Genomic DNA, 20,550 nt, shown 5'->3' on the forward strand with positions numbered 1-20,550 from the left:
TAGAGCAAAACACATTTCAAAAATTGGAGCAGAATTAGAATTATGGTAACACAGTTGTTTTCACAAATGAGATTCTGATTAGAGCGAAAAAACATTTCCCAAATTGGAGTATAATTTGAATTATAGCGACACAGTTGTTATCACAAATTATATTCTAATTAGAGCAAAAAACATTTCAAAAATTGCAGCAGAATTAGAATTATGGTAACACAGTTGTTTTCACAAATTAGATTCGAATCAGAGCAAAGAACACATTTCAAAAATTGGAACAGAAGTAGAATAATTACTACAGTATATTTTCAGAATTAGAGTAGAATCAGAATTATAGGTAGTTTTTATTTCAAATTTGAGTAGAATTAGAAATATAGCTATAGTTGGTTTCTAAATTAAATTCGATTGAGAGCAAAGAAACACTTCACAAATTAGAGTAGCATCAGAATTTATAGCTACACAGCTTTTTTCAAATTAAAGTAGAATTATAATTGTAGCTCGTTTTTTTTTCGAAATTAGAGTGGTATCAGAATTATAGTTGCGTTCAGTTTTTTTTTTCAAATTATAGAGTCGAAATAGAACTATAGCTACACTGTTTTTCCAAATTAGAGTACAGTTAGAACTATAGGTATAGTTGTTTTCACAAATTAGATTCGAATGAGAGAGACGAAGCACTTGACAAATTAAAGTAGAATTATAATTATAGCTAGTTTTTTTGTTTCAAAATTAGAGGATAATCAGAATTTTAGGGACACATTTTTTCACTCTAATTAGACCACTAGACTAGTACTAGAATTGTATGGTTCTCCAAGTCAGCAAACGAAATCAAAATCATTCCTGGGATTTCTGAAATCTGCTCATAAAACAGAGAAGCTTGTTTGATTGAAACCCAAATTTTTGTCTCCAAATCAGGACATACAATTAAATAGTATATTCATATTGAAATGAACCCGAATATTTTCGGCTGACACTCGTCAGGTGTAATCGTCAGCAACTAGTAGAGAATTGGAAAGAACATTGTATATCACAGCCGAAAATATTCGGGTTCATTTCAATATGAATATACTATTCAATTGTATATTGAAGTTCTGTACCTCCAATAAGCTCTTCAAATCAGGACATACTGTAAAATTGACAATATTTGGAAAACTTTTGGATATGCGAGGTTCCAAACATAACAACACGCGAGAAGATCCAGCACCATCTCAAATGGTTCCGCTTTATTGTGAGACGATCCCTTTATGCGGATGCCATTCGCCACGATCCATGACTGCAAGTCACCATTTTCATGGTGCGCTAGTACGAGTTGCCGGGACTCGGCTTTGTGGCCGTTAATTCGACTGAATTGGCCTGGAATTGAAAAAACATATCAAGTAAAATTATATTGACAATGATCCATGTGTGAATTGAAAGCACAAGATTTAGATTAGGTAGAAATGCTTTTATGGAACTTCTGCACAATGAATATGTAATAAAGATAGAGCTGAATGGGTCAATATACTTCTGTGTCAATATGGTTTAACAAGCTTAGCTCATGGGAACAAGTGATAGCAAATTCTGTCGTCACGATATGCTGTCTAATCGTTGACACGTATGGATTTTTCCACATAATCAGATATCTTCTGCAAATCAGTACTTGATCATATGAAGTTCTGATTACTATCGAGGGTAAACCATAAACTAGTAAGTTTACTAACCTTTATTGATCCAATCAGATTTGATCAGAATACCATCATACAGGTTCCTTTTGGAACGACACAAGAATTATGGACTCATCATGAACTCAAAAGTCAGGTCAACCAAAAATTACATTAGCAGCAGAAAACATTTTCCAGGGTATGGGACGAATGGGAAAACGAATTTACACCAGATCATTCTATCTTAGACTTGTAGCCTTATGAAAAAGATGATGTAATACAAAAATATTTAATAATCATTTATTGTTTCGAGGCCTTTTTTCAGTTCGAGTGTGTTTATTGAACCGTCATAACGTAAACAATCAAAACATAGGCCTCGCATACCATATTTTCAGCACATAAAAACAATTGTGTAGCATTTTTGCAGCACACGTCTGAACTCAACAGACCCCGAACTAGAACACATGTTTATGGCGCAACAATTAACTCAACATGCGCCGATGTTAGGTCACGAAATTTTCAGACAACTAGCGGTACTTTTGTGATGGTCTGTTAAGTTCGAACTTGTGCCAGATTCTGGCATGCAAAACAATCCAGATGTTACGGATAACGCTGAACAATGTTTGCCGAAAATCAGGTCAAGAGTAAAAATCGGTACAAATCTGACAAATCAGGACATTATGGTACATCTACGTTCATTGTTCACAAAGTACCAGGTTAAGCAAGCAGCAAATCTTACAACTCACCTCATAAAGCCTAATCGCCCTCAAATCATGCTGTGCCCCTATTCTCCTTTCAGTTACTGCATTTTGTAACTCCGTCAGGAGTATAAACTCATCGGCTTCTTCTCCCTAAAAATAAATATAATCATAATAGCCATGCAGAAGATTTGGTTTTGGGAAATTCCAGTTATTGCATTCCGGTTGATATGAAGGCAAGAGTTGTGCCACAACAATCTTTAAGGTATAGGCTACAATATAAGATTGCAACAAAAATAAACATGACTATCACAACCAATATTCATTCTAGAATAGTTAGCCATTACTAACCTCTGCATCTGTCTCTACTCCAAATATTTTGTCATGAGTACCGGTAGTAAGCATTTCGCAATACTTATTACGCATCGCTTCGACACTCCTCGGAATGAGCATTTGAAACTCCGGTCTGATCTATTGCAAATGCAAAGTGTTACTATGGAAGCGGTCAGTAGTGAGCTGAGCATGCATACACACTTCTATAGGTTATATAGAGGCAGTGGCGGCTCGTCCTATAGGGCAACTGGGGCATTGCCCCACCTAAAATTCTGTTAAATAACAATTCTTTGCCATGTATAGACGCACACCTATCTATATAAACCGAAATCACAGCGAAAATCGTATACTTCTTGTCCTTTCGCTTGTAAACGCCCATATATAGCGAAGTCTCTGCGAAAATCGAATTCTCTTCTGTGTTTTCGCTTTGCGAATGCCTAGCCGGGGCTTGCCCCGGTAGCGCTCATAACAAGCTTTCACTATCTATTCTCTCAAAGCCGCGCCCAATAAAGAAACGGTGATTTACTCTCTCCTATTCATAAAATTACCGAGCAACCGGGGCACGACAGCTCTGTGCCCTTAAGGTGTGATGTAACAATCGTATCTATAGCTAAACTCTGTTACCGTCATATGCGTTTAGTCGACCTTTGCTGGTATAGGTCGATTTTAATGGGGTTTCACACCATGAAAACTCTTGAAACTTGTTATGTCATGTCGTGATGGTGGTATTTAACACTGCCCCAAGTTTCAGGGTTTCTACTTAAAGTTTAGGGTAGTAATTCCGTTTCCGAAGTTGAGTGTGTGCTGATCCGTCATGTATCGCAAACAGATTTTACTCAAAAGCCGGTAATGGTATCCATTGGTTTTGACGATGTTCAATACTGAGATCGGTTATGACATTTGGCACGGTAAGTCTTAATGTTAGTATCGAACGCTGTACCAAGTTTTAAGTTTGTCACTGAACTGTGTTAGTGGTTATTTCGTTTCCTAATTCGAGTGAGAGCTGACTCGTCATTTATCGCTAACAGATTATACGCAAAGCCGGTATTGGTCTCTATTGATTTTAACGATGCTCCTTACCTAGATCCGTCATAAGCTTTTGCACGGTATGTCTTGATTTTAGTATCGAACGCTGTGCCAAGTCTCAAGGTTGACACTCAATGATTAGGGCAGTAATTTCGTTATCAAGGTCGAGTATGGTAAAGATGTGCTCCGATCTGACACTTTAGCCTACAACACATTGCGGATTTCACCCAAAAGCCGGTGTATCTGCGGTAACGTTAACTGAGATGATGATATCATTCTCAGTTTGCATTCAAATATTTACTTTGATATTATATTCTCCAATGTCAATTTCACCGTGAAATTGTGGTCTTCAAGCCCTTTGCTTACAACCCCCTGTCAAGCGCGATAGTTATTTGGTTTTCGATGGCGGCTAACAGCTGATTACTTGATCAGCCTATTCCTCAGTAAATTTTACGCAGAATTCGGTGTTGGTCTGTTCGCATTAATTTTGACAGTGTACCATACCGAAAAGGGCCATGATGCCACTTCTCGATAATGTCATGTAACAGTGTACCAAGTTTAAGGCTTTCATCCACGTATTTATTCGGTAATATATTTTCCAAAGGCGATTTCGCAGCAGACCTATAAGACAGTACCAAAACGTATGTGTCGTGTTACAGTCTCCAGTTTCAAGCCCAAAATCTCTTATGCTGTACCGACTACCGAGACCAAATTTCCGAGGCTGCTATTCTTAGTTCTTTAGAATGATGTTTTGGATTCAATAGGACAGGCCCAATCTATGAGATAACAATTGCGTATCTGTCCGAATTCGTTGACCTTTCCAATTAGGCTTACGCTATCTCTCGAGTTATAGTCATTTCCATTTCTGCAGATAATTAGTCAGGTCTAATGCGAACATGAACCGTGTTGAATCTTTGTTCCGTACGCCGTTTACGCAGTTACTACACTTCAAGTCACAGCTCACCAGCGGACCTCTCGTGGCACATACGGTAAAATCACTGTTGCCGGGAAATTCATGTTACCGTACCATCATTAAGTTACTTGTTTACGTTGGAAAACGCCATTGTGACGTCATCTTGATAAAAAGTCGCTTGCAGCCCTTGCCCCACCACCCGATATTGTCACGAGCCGCCACTGTATAGAGGGAGCTTGATATGAATGCAATAAGATTAATTTCACTGGATAATAATAATATTGTCATGAAAGAAATGTCATGTAATTGGATAAACATGTGAGTCAACTGCAAAACAAGATGTACCGTACACAACTTAGTCAAGAATTGTAGTTGTATCACTAGGTATAAACCCAAATTGCGTCAACTTAGAGCAGTGGTTCCCAACCGGTGTGCCGCGGCACACTAGTGTGCCAATTGGACTGCTCAGGTGTGCCGCGAGCAAATGTGGTAAACTATGTCGAAGTATATCAAAAATCCTCATTTTGAGTGTGTCATTGTTGGTTTTTCTATTGAATTTACCCGATCAAGACACGCGATGCACAATCTGATGCAGTGAACAGATATAAGGATGCCGAGTCGACCGTAGTTACTGTATCTCAATCTAGTATTTCAGTCTGGCATCTCCATTAGGTCATGGATTGGGTCTTTTTCTGGGCTTTTTATCATAAAGACGCTCTAAGCACAGCAACGTATAGGGGCGGATAATCTAATAAATCTGCAACGCTTTGTAACTTGCTACTGCACTGCCATGAATCAAACTGGCGCATCCACCGTCAATGGGTGTGATCTGCTAGTTTGCCCACATACTAGCATCAGTAGCATTTAGGACGGTGATAACTAAACTCGGGGAATTGGACCGTGATATTGAGGTGTGGCCGAAGTGTTCACCTTTTACTTGTCTCCCATCAGAACCGTAGGCAGAACAGGGACATGACGGAGGTTGATGGCCTTTTTATGTTTCAATTTGTAGTCGTATTCTTGCCATGTCTTCGTCATCGATGATCATTTTACACCATGCCGATATTTCATATTTTGATTCTTGAGATGCCAACTCATAGCACGGCCCACTTATTGTAAGACACTGTTTTTGCAAATCGGAGAACGAGTAGGAGCCTACATAAACCTCCAACACCTAGGAAGACATTCTCACCATCGAGAAATGAACTCATTTGAAAGTGATGTTCACGTTTAGAAATTAGAATTGTCAACATTGCCATTTGCATTGCGTTTGTTAGATAGCATGCCAGCACTGCAGGTAAAATGTAGGCTCAGTGCGCAATGTTATGTTGCAGGCGACAAATTCGAGAATTGAGAAGTGAAGTTGATCAAATTATATCAGTTACAAATTTCCCCGCCGCTGAGGTCTATTATCCCGATTGGCTGGAACTACAATTAAACTGCGGGTGGCTGCCAGTTAGACTATTGAGGTATACTATCCTCACAGGTGCTTTTACACGGTCTGCGTGGAAATGGGTTTGGCATCCATGTATATTGTATAATACACCCCTGTATTTGTTAGTAGCGATCGTGATGGACTCTTCGATGCGACGGTTGATTACACCGACAATGCGGTAGTGGGCAGACGTTATTGTCAAGTCAATCTTATGAAATTAAGCTGAACCTTAAGTTTAAACGAGATCACAGCAGGCAAGTTATGTGGTAACAGAGGTAATAGCTGATAGTTCAAAACTTCACACGGAAACGGAGGAAGCTCTTCATCCGGTCTGCAATAAAATTGTAAAAAAATGCTTGGGAAGAATTGAAAACGATTCCCATGTCAAATGATATCATTTGTAGACGTATTTGTGAGATGTCCGCAGAGATAATAGAAAACTCAAGCAGAAAAACGCCTACTTGAGTGCTCCGAAAAGGTAGCAGTACTTCGTCAATGACCACCTCTGTAAAACTATGGTTGCTGCTATATACGCATTTTGGTAGTTTGCCTCTGCTGTAAGCCAAAAGAGTTCGGAACCACTGTGCTAGTGTGCCGCGAACTATTTTTAATTTTCAAAGTGTGCCGCGAGGTCAAAAAGGTTGAGAACCACTGAGATAGGGAATTGCATATATATTGCTATCAATTTCTTGTCCTCTCTGCTCACGTTACCGGATTTACCGGTAGAGCTGAGTGAGGTGCAATGTTTCCTCTAAGCTGCGCAGGCGCACGTTCGTAGTGCTGATCAGAGTTGGATCAATTACATTATTTCAGTTCAATTACAATTACAATTACTTTCCTGCATGTTTCAATTACATTACAATTGCAATTACAATTACTCATTGCATGCTTCAATTACATTACAATTACAATTACAATTGCTGCTATTGATCATGTAATTGAATAATCATAAATTCAACCGTGCTCCTTGATAACGTAGCGTCGTAATTAACAACAATTCAAGTATTCATGCTTCATTCATGATACGCAAATACCCGTTAATTATTAAAAAGAAAAAACGTTTTCGAACTATTCCAGTATGCAGTATGTCGTTGAAAAAAGTATTATAATATATGCACGTGTTGGATTTGCGTATATAGTATATAATTAAAGAAATAATATTATTTTTTTCTAGGGACGTAGGAATTAGGATGAGGAGTAAAAACAAAACCGTGCTTTGTCAGATAAGACATTATATAATATCCAGTGGTCTGGTTAGTAAGCCAGACGAAGTAACGATGCAGCATGGTGATCTGAAATGGTATTGTAGATTGCCAACCCACGGATAGATGCGCAAGATGTGAGTCACGGATGAATGCACCGACAAACGTACTGCAGAGCCGGCTAAAAGCAGCAAACGTTGTAGTCCTAGAGCTGGCGATCCAAGCGTCCAAATTTGATGCATCTGGTCTTTATCGTAAGCTATTGATGCACTAATTCTGAAAATACAAATTAAAATCTCGTCAGGACAATGTAACTGCTCCAAAATAGCCGTTTAAGGCCGACTGTTCTGAAAAGTGACAGCGCCGCAGCATAGCATGACCACAACAATGACGAATTACGCCAAGCGATTGTTCAGAACAATACCGATTCCCAGACTTTCACGACTATTTTGGGATGGTACCATTGGCTGGAAATATACTTTTATTGCGGAATCGGTGCGACACTAGCTTTCGATTAGGACCATACATATCAATTTTCGACGCTTGGATCGCCAGTTATGGGACTATCAATTCTGCTGCTTTTAGCCAGCTCAGCAGTTCGCTTCTCGGCGCATTCAATCGTGAGTCACGTGTTGCGAATCCATCCGTTGGTTAGTAATCTAATAATTGCATACAATGGCAGTCGAGACCAGCATAGCGGTAAAAATAGTGTGGCGAGACATCGCAGTGGTTTAATCCGCGGCTGCAACACCAATGGATGTGGGTTCGAGTCCGACAGAGGTCGACTTCCGAATTCGATACCTAAGTGTTATAGGTTTACCTAGGCTCCTCCTCGCCACCTCATCCGCGTCAGCGGCGTCTTACAAAAGCCTAGAGGTGGGCCGTGCTATAAGTCGGCAGGTACGGAAAACAAGAATATGTAAATGTGTATGATATGTGTAAATGTGTAATATGTAAATGATCACAGTAGTCGACAAACACCATGAATACCCTAAAACAAACAAAAGCGATAAAAATATAAACTTTCGCCCGCAAGGGCGCAGTCAAGGGCTTCCGCGGAAGGATCCACCAAATTCCTTGTAGACATTTAAAGAGAATGCATTATAAGCCAATTATTTTATGTTGTGCTTGTCAGGTCGCAATAGCAATTTAATGTAATTGAAATTGTAATTGAGCACAAATTTTTGTAAATTACAATTACAATTACACAAAATAAAAATGCTTCAATTACAATTACATTACAATTACATTGAAAAATGTAATTAATTACATTCAGCTCCATTACAAATTACAATTGATCTAACTCTGGTGCTGATACGGTCTCTGCGCACAGAAAATCTACGTTGCGCACAACAAATCCGAAGTTATGACCTTGTTTTAGTCGTTACACACTGTTGTCCACGGGTCTGCGCAGTACGTATGTGAGTGTGCGCAGGTTCGTCAATACGTAGAGGGAACATTGTCAGGTGTCTTGGAAACTGTAGTGCCCGTAACTAATAATTAAACATATTCGGGCAGGCGGATCCGTTGGTATGACTTCGTTGCATGATGTTATTTCGTGACCTCCTGTCTGCTATATCAAAAAAATATAGAATCGCCCAACAGGGATATCGCCCAACAGGGATATCTAGTTCTATATATCCCTTTCGCCCAATCGTACTAAACTAAAAGACGCACACGATTTCAAGTTGGTATTTCTTCACTGGCATATAGTTTTTCCCAGCCAGATGAAATTCGTCTTCTGAGGTTCAGATTGCCAAGACATTCGGTGCCAGTCATTTAGGCGTGAATGGACAATTAAACCTATATGTCTTTTGTAGGCTATATATAACGAATTTTTCGGTGTTAATTCGCTGTGAATACTCATTAAGGATATGTCCTACTACCACATCATCTACTGCGAAGCCATTTTTCTCCAGCGCCCCCATATCGCCCCCCTGAGCCCAGCGCCCCCCATACCGTCCCCTTAGCGTTTCCGCCCCCCTTTAAAATCGCCAGCGCCTCTTGGGGGCGCTGGAGGCAAGGTTAAGAACCACTGGTTTATGACAATGGTCGGAGGGCCTTTTCGTCTATGGAACCATCTTTACCCTATCCTATATCTTAAATAGTCAATGACAATACACTGTGACGTCACAATTAAAATTTCATTGCAGAAAAACAAGGAAAAACATGTTTTAAGCAAGGTCCATGTTTAGACATGATTATTTTAAATTGGTTTTTGTTTTAAATGCAGCCCTATACATATGCATCACACCATACTCCATAACCCCCCACAATAAATATTGTCGGCGCAACTTCAATAAATGCCTGAGTTAATGCCGCCAGGTTTATAAGCTCTTGTTACAAGCTTCGTGAATTGCGTAATGGAATCGATTTTTAAACTCGTTCAACTATGAATGCTTTACTAGTCGGATAAATGATTCTCATTATGTTTGGAAGGTAATTTCCAAAGTGCCGTGTCGCTGATTTCATATCGTAGGCTATATGCTAGTTTACGAATCTCTAGTCAGCATAATGTGTAGTTTGATCATGCACCAATGAAATATTTATCATTTATTGTAATTTTCTTACAGCCTGGTCTAAATGTTGATGCTGAGCGACTGCCAAAGATTGAGCCATACCTTCTGTCAGAAACCATAAAAACGGAAACTGAAGGTATTGTGATAACATTGGACTAGGATTGTACGTACGAATGACTAGGGAGAAGCGAGTGGCGTAGTGTGCTAAGCGACACCGCCACGAGACCAATGGTTGTTGGTTCGGGTCTCTACTTGCAGTGAGTCCCACTTTTAGGCTGTTTTACGACATCGATTACGCGGATGAGATGGCGATGATAGCAATGATCAACGCACATCAGGGGTTTTCAACACCGGGCCCCGCAGCATCTTTCATCACGAAAGCAGTTACTACTGATGTGGTATTGTTACATATTAATTTAGCTACTTCGCTCTTTCGTCGCCTCATCTCTGTTTTGCTCATTGGTGACTCAGTCTCTGAGTGATACAATCACGACTCACCCTGACTGACTTGAACCAGGCCTGTACAAACTACTGGATTTTCAAAAGGCGTAACTATAACCATAACTATAACTATAACTAGTACTAGTCAATTTTTAAAACGTGCAACTGTAACCAGAACTAGAAATACCAAATTTTCAAAATCCACATGTTGAACTAACTACAACTACTCAATATTAAAAATCATCTACTAGAACTAACTACTACTAGTAAAGATTCAAAATAAGCAACTAGACCTATACACAAGGTTGCCATACCGTCCTTATTTCTAAGATTTGTCCTTATTTTGAAGGTCCACGTCTTAGAAAACTCAACTGTCCTTATTTCTAAGAAATGTCCTTATTTTTGACTTGCGTCCTTATTTTGTCTTATTTTCAACCACTACAGAACTTCGATCGTTTTCCTCCGGTATTTGTGCTGCATAATATTCATAAATTATGCTTTTGCGTCGAGATTTTATGACATCATAGAGGAAAGGAACTCTCGTGACGTACACACCATAAGATTAGACTTTTAAGTGGTGAGATAGCTCGGGCCGTGAGTGGTTTCGTATGTACCAAGTTACCATGGCGGACGTCATTTTAGCAGTAAACAGCATTACCAGGTTCCTGCTGTTTGGTTTACAGCAGAATAAGCTTAAGCTGTGGGGAAGGCAGCATTTCTTGAGTATGGAAAAAAGGCGCAGTGCAGTCGATACGGTGGTCAAAAAGTGGTAAAGCTAATAATCATTGATAAATTTTGCACTTGCGCACATAGTTTTAGCTACTAATAAGGCTAAATCTGATTAGTAAAAATGAGCAGGCGTAAAATCGTTTTTCGTGACGATTATGAGAGAGAATTCAAAGATATCTAACGAAGTTTGAAGGGCGAGTGTTTCGCACATAGCAATATCTGCAATTGTGACATCGATCTGGATGCCATAGGAAAGACCGCTATTTCAACTCACATTGATACCCAAAAACACAAGAGGTGTGTCATAATGAGTAATTTGAGCCAGTCGATGAATAGTTTTTCCACAAGTCGATCAGCACCAACGACCACAGACGACAAGGCAGCTGCTGCAGATGGTACCTGGGCATTCCATACTGTCAAACTCCAGCAATCATTCCTCACCAACGATTGCACATCGCAATTGTTCGAAACAATATTCCCCGATTCCAACATCGCAAATAAGTTTTATTCGGTCAGGACCAAGACTACAAGCATTGTTACTCGAGTTCTTGCTCCATTCGCTCAAAAATATTTTGTCTAAACATGGTGTACGCCTACGGCCTTTCCATTTTGGTTGACGCCTCTAATCACAACGAGGTGGAGTATTTTGGTTTATGACCCTCTGGGGTGGGGGGCAAGACCAACGTTTTTTTAGTGGGCTGACGAAGCGCTGTTTCGGCCCTGAGTAAAGGTTTGTTTGTTTTGGGGTATTCATGGTGTTTGTCGACTACCATGGTCATTTACACCAATCCGATATTCTTCTTATTATTATTCCGTAACGGCCGACTTATAGCACGGCCCACCTCTAGGCTTTTATAAGACACCACTGTCGCGGATGAGGTGGCGAGTAGGAGCATAGGTAAACCTCCAACACTTAAAAGGTATCGGAATTCGGAAGTCGACGTCGGTCGGACTCGAACCCGCACCCATTGGTGTTGCAGCCGCGGATTATACCACTGCGCTATCTCGCCACCTGAGTAAAGGTAAACCGAGATCTGAGCTCTCGTGAGATCCATGAACCACTTTCTAATAACAAGGAGTTGCTGGAGCAGATTGTTTCCGGCGAAAAGTATGGAATGTGGTATACCACGGCTCGTATAAATACAAAGTATGTTCAAAAACGTTTTTCATGCTAATATAATTTTTCGACTGTCCTTATTTTTGGGTCGATGTCGATGGCAACCCTGCCTATACAACTACAACTAGGCCTACTCCAAAAACCGGTAGTTAGTTGACCATCAACTAACTAAGTGAGCAGCTTGTACACGTCTGTCTGGCTAGCTCTACCGGTAGCCTATGCACAAATGTGGTAGACTTTTGTTTTGTAACTCACTGAAAATTAGGGGTTCCTCGAAGGCTTGTGGATTAGCATAGAGCAGCCACATAAGGAATGTACGCGGGAAGTGCAGAAAAAAATTGAATAAGAAAAATCTGTCTCAAAGGACCCTACTTCATGTTGATTTACAAAATAATTTGGATTCACCTTCGAGCTTTGTGTTTCACTTTTTGCAAGAAACAAATTTATGATAATGCACGCAATTAGCGTGTTATGAAAAATCATCTTGCGTTCCACATTTTGCACGCGTGCCAGGGGTAGCCGATCCCTGGCGCAATATTCAGAAGGAAGTCGATATAAAGTGGATTAATTAAAGTCGGGATTATGACATAAGCACGTAGCATTCGGCTGAGCTTGCGAGAAGACGAATTTAGAAATCCTGCCAGCGAAATTACCAAAACAACAGGACGATTTTTCCAAGCTAAACACTGCTCCATATAATGACCAAGCTGTAACATCCGAAGCATTTTGGTGTCTTATTAGAAAGACGTATCTAGGGGTTGGTGTGAATAAAAAGAGGTAAAAATGTTTCTTGTTTACCATAGTTTTAAATAATTCCGTGGGATAAATATTATTATGGAACTTTACCTCTACATTCCTAATTGTCTAATAGTAACACATCCACTCAGAAGCGCGTGCTAACCACGTAGTTCCCTGCTTTCAATTTATAAATTACCGGAATTTAATACGACGCTGAATATAGTGCAAACTTTTGACTTAGCTCAGTAACGTAAAGTTTTTTTTTCGGCCCAGATTTCGTTGATGATCAGGTGTTTTCGTGCCGTGCAACTAGTGGTAGTTGGCAATGAGCAGGATAGCACAAGGTGTTTGGTTTGACTCCAAAACTCCTCTTCTCTTGTTGTTTGTGGTATTCATGGTGTTTGTCGACTACTATGGTCATGTACATCAGGCCGATATTTTTTATTTTTATTCCCGGCCCACTTCTAGGCTTTTTGTAAGACATCGCTTACGCGGATGAGGTGGTGAGAAGGAACTTATAGGCAGGGCCGTAACAACACTTCGTCAGCCCCCCCCAAAAAAAACGTTGGTCTTGGGCCCCCACATGATGAACCGAACCTCTAGGGGGCTTTGCCCCCCAGCCCCATTCTTACGCTATCCGCTGTTGACCGTCATACTTGTCATCTACATTGGGCGCCTTTGGCTGTGCCAGCTTTTCTTGCCTAGACGCGCGAAGCGCGAAAAATTTCTATAATTCATGATTGAATCGGCCAGTATGATCGGGAATTGCATATATATTGCTATAAATTTTTATCCTCTCACTGCTCACGTAATCGGATTTACAGGTGAGGTGGGCTTGGACAGGAAGGACCCCTCAATAATAATTAAACACCTTCGGGCGTATACCCGTTGGCAGGAACATAACAGCACTTCGTCAGGCCCCCTAAAAAAAACTTGGGTCCTTGGCTACCATAGGGCGATAAACGATAAACGTACACCCAATCACGTTGTTCGCTTTTGCCACGAAATTAGCCGTAGGCTACTGTGCAGTGAGGCAGCGCCAAGCGCGAAAATTTTCGATAAATCATGATAAAATCGGTCAAAAAGATAGGGAATTGCATATCTATTGCTATCAATTTTATGTCCTCTCTGCTCACGTAATCAGATTTACCGGTAGAGCTGAGTGAAGTTTCTTGGAAACTGTAGGGCCCTTTAGTATGACTCCGTAACATGATGTTATTTAGTGACCTCCTGTCTGCTATATCAAAATAAATAGAACGCCCAAACGTAGGCGTAAAGTAAAAGACGCACACGATTTCAAATTGGTATTTCTTCACTGGCATTCATTGGTATTTGTCTTGCGAGGTTCAGATTGCCAAGACAGGAATATTCGGCGCCAGTCATTTAGGCGCCTATGGACAACTAAGCCTATTTATTTGTATTTTGTATATATAACGAAGTTTTCGGTCAACATAAGGGCGGTCGTTTTCGGCCATGGTTTTCTCGCTGCCGATCGTCCTGGCCCACTTCTTGGAGTCACATGTTACATGGCCTAAAAGTTTATATGTCTTGGTAAATCATGGCGCGGTAATGACCAATGCCAACATGCCTATTTCTATAAATCTTGTGTATTTTTTCTTGGGGGAAGACTACTCAAAATTCAAGACATTTGGCAACTTGAAATCACGCATTACGTGAAAAACTTTTGAAAAAGTTGAATGAATTTTCAAAAAATACTCTATAATTTATGCTAATTCACGAAATAATTTTGGGCCCCCTTCGAGCTCGCCCCTTCGACACCAATTGGGGGTTTTGGGGTGTGGCAGTTACGGTCCTGCCTATTGGTAAACCTCCTACACGAATCCGCAATCCATTGGTGTCGCAGTCGCGGATTATACCACTGCGCTATCCCGCCACACCTCTTCTCTCGATATTGTCGAAGAGAAGAATATTATTCGAGTTGGCATGGTCTATCAAATCCGCGGCTTTCGGTACGAAAAACTTTGAGGACTCTCAGCGGTAGCACGTTGCTAAAATCACATGGATGCCATCTTGGACATAATTGATAATAATATTATTAATAATATTCGTTGGGTTATAATTTTCCTCTGACCAAGTAACACACAATGTAGAATGCGATACGAAACAATGCGATGCAACGAACAGATTGGAGGATGTCGAACGACACCCATCTGTAGCGATCCTTTACTCTAACATCCACCTCGGCCTAGAGTGCCCGATGTCACAGTTCTTTTCGATTATGATCTTTTTGAAGCAGCGGCCCTTTCTACTAGTTCTTTCCATTCCTTGTGAGTGCTTTCTTTCTTCGGGTCTTTTACTGAGCTTTTTTCGCCATAAGAACGGCGACAGCGGGGGAACAGGAGCCCAGATGAACCTTCGACGATAACCGAACCGGTTCCAAGAGCTTAGTAGGCGCTTATCGTTACCACTACGATCAACACCCTCAAACATCACTCTCTAGCACCATGTATACTTGCATGTAAACGGTGGAATATAGGCTACTTCACATTTTGGGTTAATTTTATTTTAAAATCCCACCAGTACGCCAAATACTTTCTAAAATGGTTTGGCGGACCGGTGGGTCTTTAAAAATTGAAATAAACGTCAAACGTAAAGTACACTGTAAATTCTGAAGTGTTGCTCAACCCGGAAAATTGAACACGAAACGTGATCCAAAAATTGAACGCCTAGAAGTGTTGCGAAGTGTTCAAATTTAAGGTGTTTACCTAAAAAGTGTTCAGTCTCAAAGTGGCTGGTTGACTAGTCACCGGAACGCAGGGCTCAAAGTAAAATCAGATTTTATTGATTAATGAATAAATGACGCTTATAATACCCAACCTGGGTGATTAAATACGTGCAAACATTGAAATTTCCAATAGCTGCTGTGACAGGGTTTCATAAATTCAGATCAGCAGTTGAAACCGTTCCCGGAAGAGTCGATGAAATCACGAGCATCACAAATGATTAAGAGCAAACTTACTACAAATATCATGCAAATCGCTCAATGATGAAAATGAATGCATAGGGAATTAGGGATAGTGATTGATAACAAAATATCATTTAGTATCCTGAACTTTCGTGACGGGGGCATGGAATCAAATTCATTGGTTACGTCCGTTAGCGGAAAACATGATCAACACAAATCATTACAACTTATTTAAAACTGTTCAAATTACGGCTTGTAAATTTCTAATTTTATTGTAAACAAACAAACAATGAATGTATCAGTATCACTACCACTACCACGATAAACAACCATAAGTATTTTTTCACTCTTAATGAAATTGGGCCTGCTAAAAATATCCTAGGGCTTGTATTAGAAGTATTTATATCAGCTTAATGCCAATCACTTTTGTTTAAATAACAAAGAAATCGTTTCTTTGAGTCCATACAAATTTTGCAGATTTACAGAAAAGATTTTGTTGTTATTTACCAGTCTGCTGCAAAATATGAAATATGGAAGTCATTAGGGCAGTGGTTCTTAAAAATTTTTGGACACGCTCCCATATGATAGCAAAACATTTCACACACTCCTTGTTGTCGTATAATAAAATTTAAAAAAGCAACCAGAACGCTAGGAATCCCAACGGATAGTTGGATGGCAGTGACGGTAATGGTTGTTGATGAGAGAATATTCAAATATTAAATTCTGACCATACACAGAGAAATAACTACAAGCTGCCATGCATGCATGTGCGAAAAAGATTTTAGTTTACAGCGGCTTCACGTCGCTTCAAATGCTTTCTCCTGTTTGAGAACCACTCCTTTAGGGTATGACAATCCAATGCGTAGCAGCTAAAAACGTCAAGAATGTTTCTGAATACTCCATTTTCACTGAAGCAGTTTTATATTCTTGCCAACAGCTGCAATCCAGGCTCGGCCAATCTCTGATTCGTGGCGTGCCATGGCGTTTGTTTCTTTTGTACTGGTCGACTCCAAGTTGTGCTCCTTGAAAATGTGAATAAATTCCAAAGTTTTGAATATGTCAATGAAAATTCTAAATTTTATGCAGAAATAAATATAAAGATTTCACACACGCAGGTTACACAAGCTTAGGAAAGGCGCTCGGATACGTGTAAAATAGGGTGGAGTGAAAAAAAGAAAAATTTGAATTTCAAAAAGTGCCTTTGACATTTGGTCCCAAATCTTAAATGAATCACTTCTATCATAATTTCAGGTTTTTGCACCCTCTAGTGGCCGTGCAATTTCACCGAACGAGCCGAAAATAGCTGATTTTGCCATATCTCAATAACCGCTTATGCTAGAAAGCTAGTTTAGGGCTTAAAAGCTGCGGAAGCACCATGTTTCTATCTCACTGCCATAGAACTTTGTCTTGAAAATGTACAGAAAAAAAGTTATAAGCAAATTATTGATTTTTATAGCGCCATTAAAAATGTTGGTTAGTTTTACCAAGTTTGCAATGCCAATTTGCATGTTACAATTTGTTACATTGCTGCTTCAACAACAAAATCATGTTCGGCGGGATCTATCAATTAATTTCTATATGAACGTAGCACAATTATGATGAGGAAGAGAGAATGATTGAACTTTCATCATAGTACATCATCACAAACCTTTATGTCATGAACTTGGTGGAACGAGTATCTTCCTGTTCAACACTACAACAAACGATAGGCCTGGATTGTTCCAAAAGTGAATCAATTACAGCAATTCAGCTATATAATTCATATCTACCTCATAACTGTATGTTTTGTTGAAGATGATGATTTTCATGTCACTTGAGACATTGTTAAACTGTTTTATACATTATACATATTGTACAAGCTGCTGTACTCATCTTTGGAATATTCTAGAACTTTGATAGTCAACCTCGAGTCTTCCAGTAAGAGTGATGATAACTCATTTTGAAAGTGTTCCGGTTTCTGGTGTATCTTGGAGTTGATCATATAATAACTCTTGTATATTGGTTTCAAAACTGACTCCACCATGTGCAGTGGTTCAGGCCGCTGGCTGTATGAACAGGTCACTGTAATACACTCTGCTATGTCTGCGAATTGAACTGTCATTGTCTAGTAAAAGTACAGATTCAGAATTTCATCATGTTCGACTTACTGCAGATTGTGGTTTATCATATGTACAAGTTATTGAAGTAATGTTAACAAAAAAAGATCCAAGACTGTTGTTGCTTGCAAGAAGTTGCATATTGGAGAAACTTTTCAAGGTGTTGATGGTTTTCCTTCTGGAATACGCCCAACTAAAAGACAAGTGACTGAGGGTATGCTCAACTTTGATCACTTTAGTTCTGATCAAACAACTCTCTTTATCTGTCTACCAGAAGGAAAACCATCACCACCTAGAAAAGTTTCAACACTGTGCAACTTCTTGCAAGCAACAACAGTCTTGGATCTTTTTTTGTTAACATTACTTCAATTACTTGTACATATGATAAACCACAATCTGCTGTAAGTCGAATATGATGAAATTCTGAATCTGTACTTTTACTAGGCAATGACAGTTCAATTCACAGACATAGCAGAGTGTATTACAGTGACCTGTTCATACAGTCAGCGGCCTAAGACACTGCACATGGTGGAGTCAGTTTTGAAACCAATATACAAGAGTTATTATATGATCAACTCCAAGATAAACCAGAAACCGGAACACTTTCAAAATGAGTTATCATCACTCTTACTGGAAGACTCGAGGTTGACTATCAAAGTTCTAGAATATTCCAAATATGAGTACAGCAGCTTGTACAATATGTATAATATATAAAACAGTTTAACAATGTCTCAAGTGATATGAAAATCATCATCTTCAACAAAACATACAGTTATGAGGTATATATGAATTATATAGCTGAATTGCTGTAACTCAGTGGTTCCCAACCTGTGGTACGCGTACCATTGGTGGTACGCGAAGGTCTTCCAGATGGTACGCGAGTAGATTCTGTTTTTTTTTCGACCGAAGGAAGTTATTAGTCCAGGTGGGTTTCATTTTGAATTTTTTGGGAAGTTTTTTGACTAGTGGTGAAAAAGCAATTCCATGCATCTCATCAACCCGGGCTGATAATGCCTAGTTTAATAAAATTTGGTATTAGTAGGGCTATTTTTTTACAAAATTGAGCGTTAAGTCAAAAAATTGTCAAAACTGTTTACAAAGTCAAAAGATTTTTGACTCCTCCATTTCGTTTGTATCGTAGATTCGATATTTTAAATCTTGAAGCCTATACTTTATAGGCCTACCGTTGTAGGCGGCCCATTGTCTGCTCATCGTGGATCATAAATTGTCAAACGAAACAAATAGGTTGACAATTGACATGGTGTTATTCTCAACGTACCGTAATATCCTAACTGAAGCAAGACTGCTTGGGCATTGCATGGATGTTTTATCAAGAAGAGCATGATGAATAATTGTGATGTATGAATGACAACATTGTCAGAATGAAGCACCATGGTGGGTCACCAGCAGTGTACGCACAGTTTCAGTGTTGTCAACCAACAACTACACCGCTGTTAAACGGTAGGCTATTTCTCCATTCTTGGCAAGCTACTAAGTAAGGACAGACAATTTCCACCCGAGAATATAAGAAAGTATCTTTCGTTGTACTACAACAAATTTTAATTAACTCCTCCATAAAACGTGGTGTAACTACTTGGCCGGATACCGTTAGAATAATGTTTTTTCATGTCAAAATTTGTCAGTTTTTAAGTCAAAAAGGCTTTTTCAGGCCATACTACTTCGTAAGGACAGACAGTCCGTACCAAAATTGAATATAAGTAGTACAATTTTAACATTATGTGCGAAAACACCTAATTTGCGTACGTGAAGTCAAAATTTGGTCAAAATCCTCCAATTTTTAGGTAAAAATCGCCCTACACCCCACATATCCAATTACGTGATTATGACGTCATAAATGGTTAAAACTTTTTTACCGCCTACGTCGTGCGTAAATTATGTAGGTGGTACGCGAGCACTACATAAAACCTCGAAGTGGTACGCGGATGGAAAAAGGTTGGGAACCACTGCTGTAACTGATTCACTTTTAGAACAATCTAGGCCTATCGTTTGTTGTAGAGTTGAACAGGAAGAAGGACTAAAATTAGCATAACGACTAATAAAAACATCTTGAATCAGGTCTGCGTTTTTTTCGATTCGGCCATTTTGACATTTACATTGACATTCAGACGCACATGCAACAGTAAGAATGCAGAACTGTAACTCAAAATGACAGTTATAGCAGAACGTCGCAGGTCTATGTAAATTTGTATGGTCAACAAAAAAGAAAGATTACGGTACCTGTTTCAATAAGACATGCGCTTGGGTCCTGGATTATATTCGTTTGTCTCTCAATTTGGCTTTGAGATGACAGTTGACTTCATCAACCTCGTTTCGCTGAAAATGTAATTGATTGCAAACAAGATCCAACAATAAATGTAGTAGAATTGTTATCCCTATGGGTTCGGTTTTACATTATTATAATTGACATACGGTAGGCTTTACATATAACTTTGATTCCAAGATTTTATAGGTGCTTCGAATTGAGACGAGAAAATATACCAGACAAAGGACACATTGATTGTCTTTAGTACAAAAACTTTGTGACATCTTATCAAAGGTGTTGAATACTTTTCCTTCATTGCGGTAATTGTAACTGTTCTCAATCTTTCAAAATCCTTCATTCCTGATTAAATTTAACTAACAAAATTAATTGGAATTAGCACGACATGGGAAATGATCTCCATTTGATGTTCCAAGTATAGTTCAGTAAGCGGTAGTTTAAATACAAGTTACACCAGCTCTTCACATT

The 20,550-nt window shown here is 39.4% G+C and overlaps 2 long non-coding RNA genes across 2 annotated transcripts in view; one reads left to right on the plus strand and one right to left on the minus strand.

Annotated features, from left to right (window-relative positions):
• The window catches only part of LOC145434923 (uncharacterized), a 310,059-nt gene that overhangs the window by 188,457 nt on the left and 101,052 nt on the right, over positions 1 to 20,550 (plus strand). The window lies entirely within an intron of this gene.
• LOC145435810 (uncharacterized) lies at positions 226 to 2,874 on the minus strand. The gene is made up of 3 exons (XR_013914036.1): positions 2,678 to 2,874; positions 2,375 to 2,479; positions 226 to 1,341 (listed from the first exon to the last, which is right to left on the minus strand). It is a non-coding gene; the product is annotated as an uncharacterized LOC145435810 (long non-coding RNA).

The sequence above is a fragment of the Botryllus schlosseri genome, chromosome 3 (genome assembly GCF_051294905.1).
Source record: "Botryllus schlosseri isolate E-star chromosome 3, Bs_hap1, whole genome shotgun sequence".
Taxonomy (NCBI): Eukaryota; Metazoa; Chordata; class Ascidiacea; order Stolidobranchia; family Styelidae; genus Botryllus; species Botryllus schlosseri.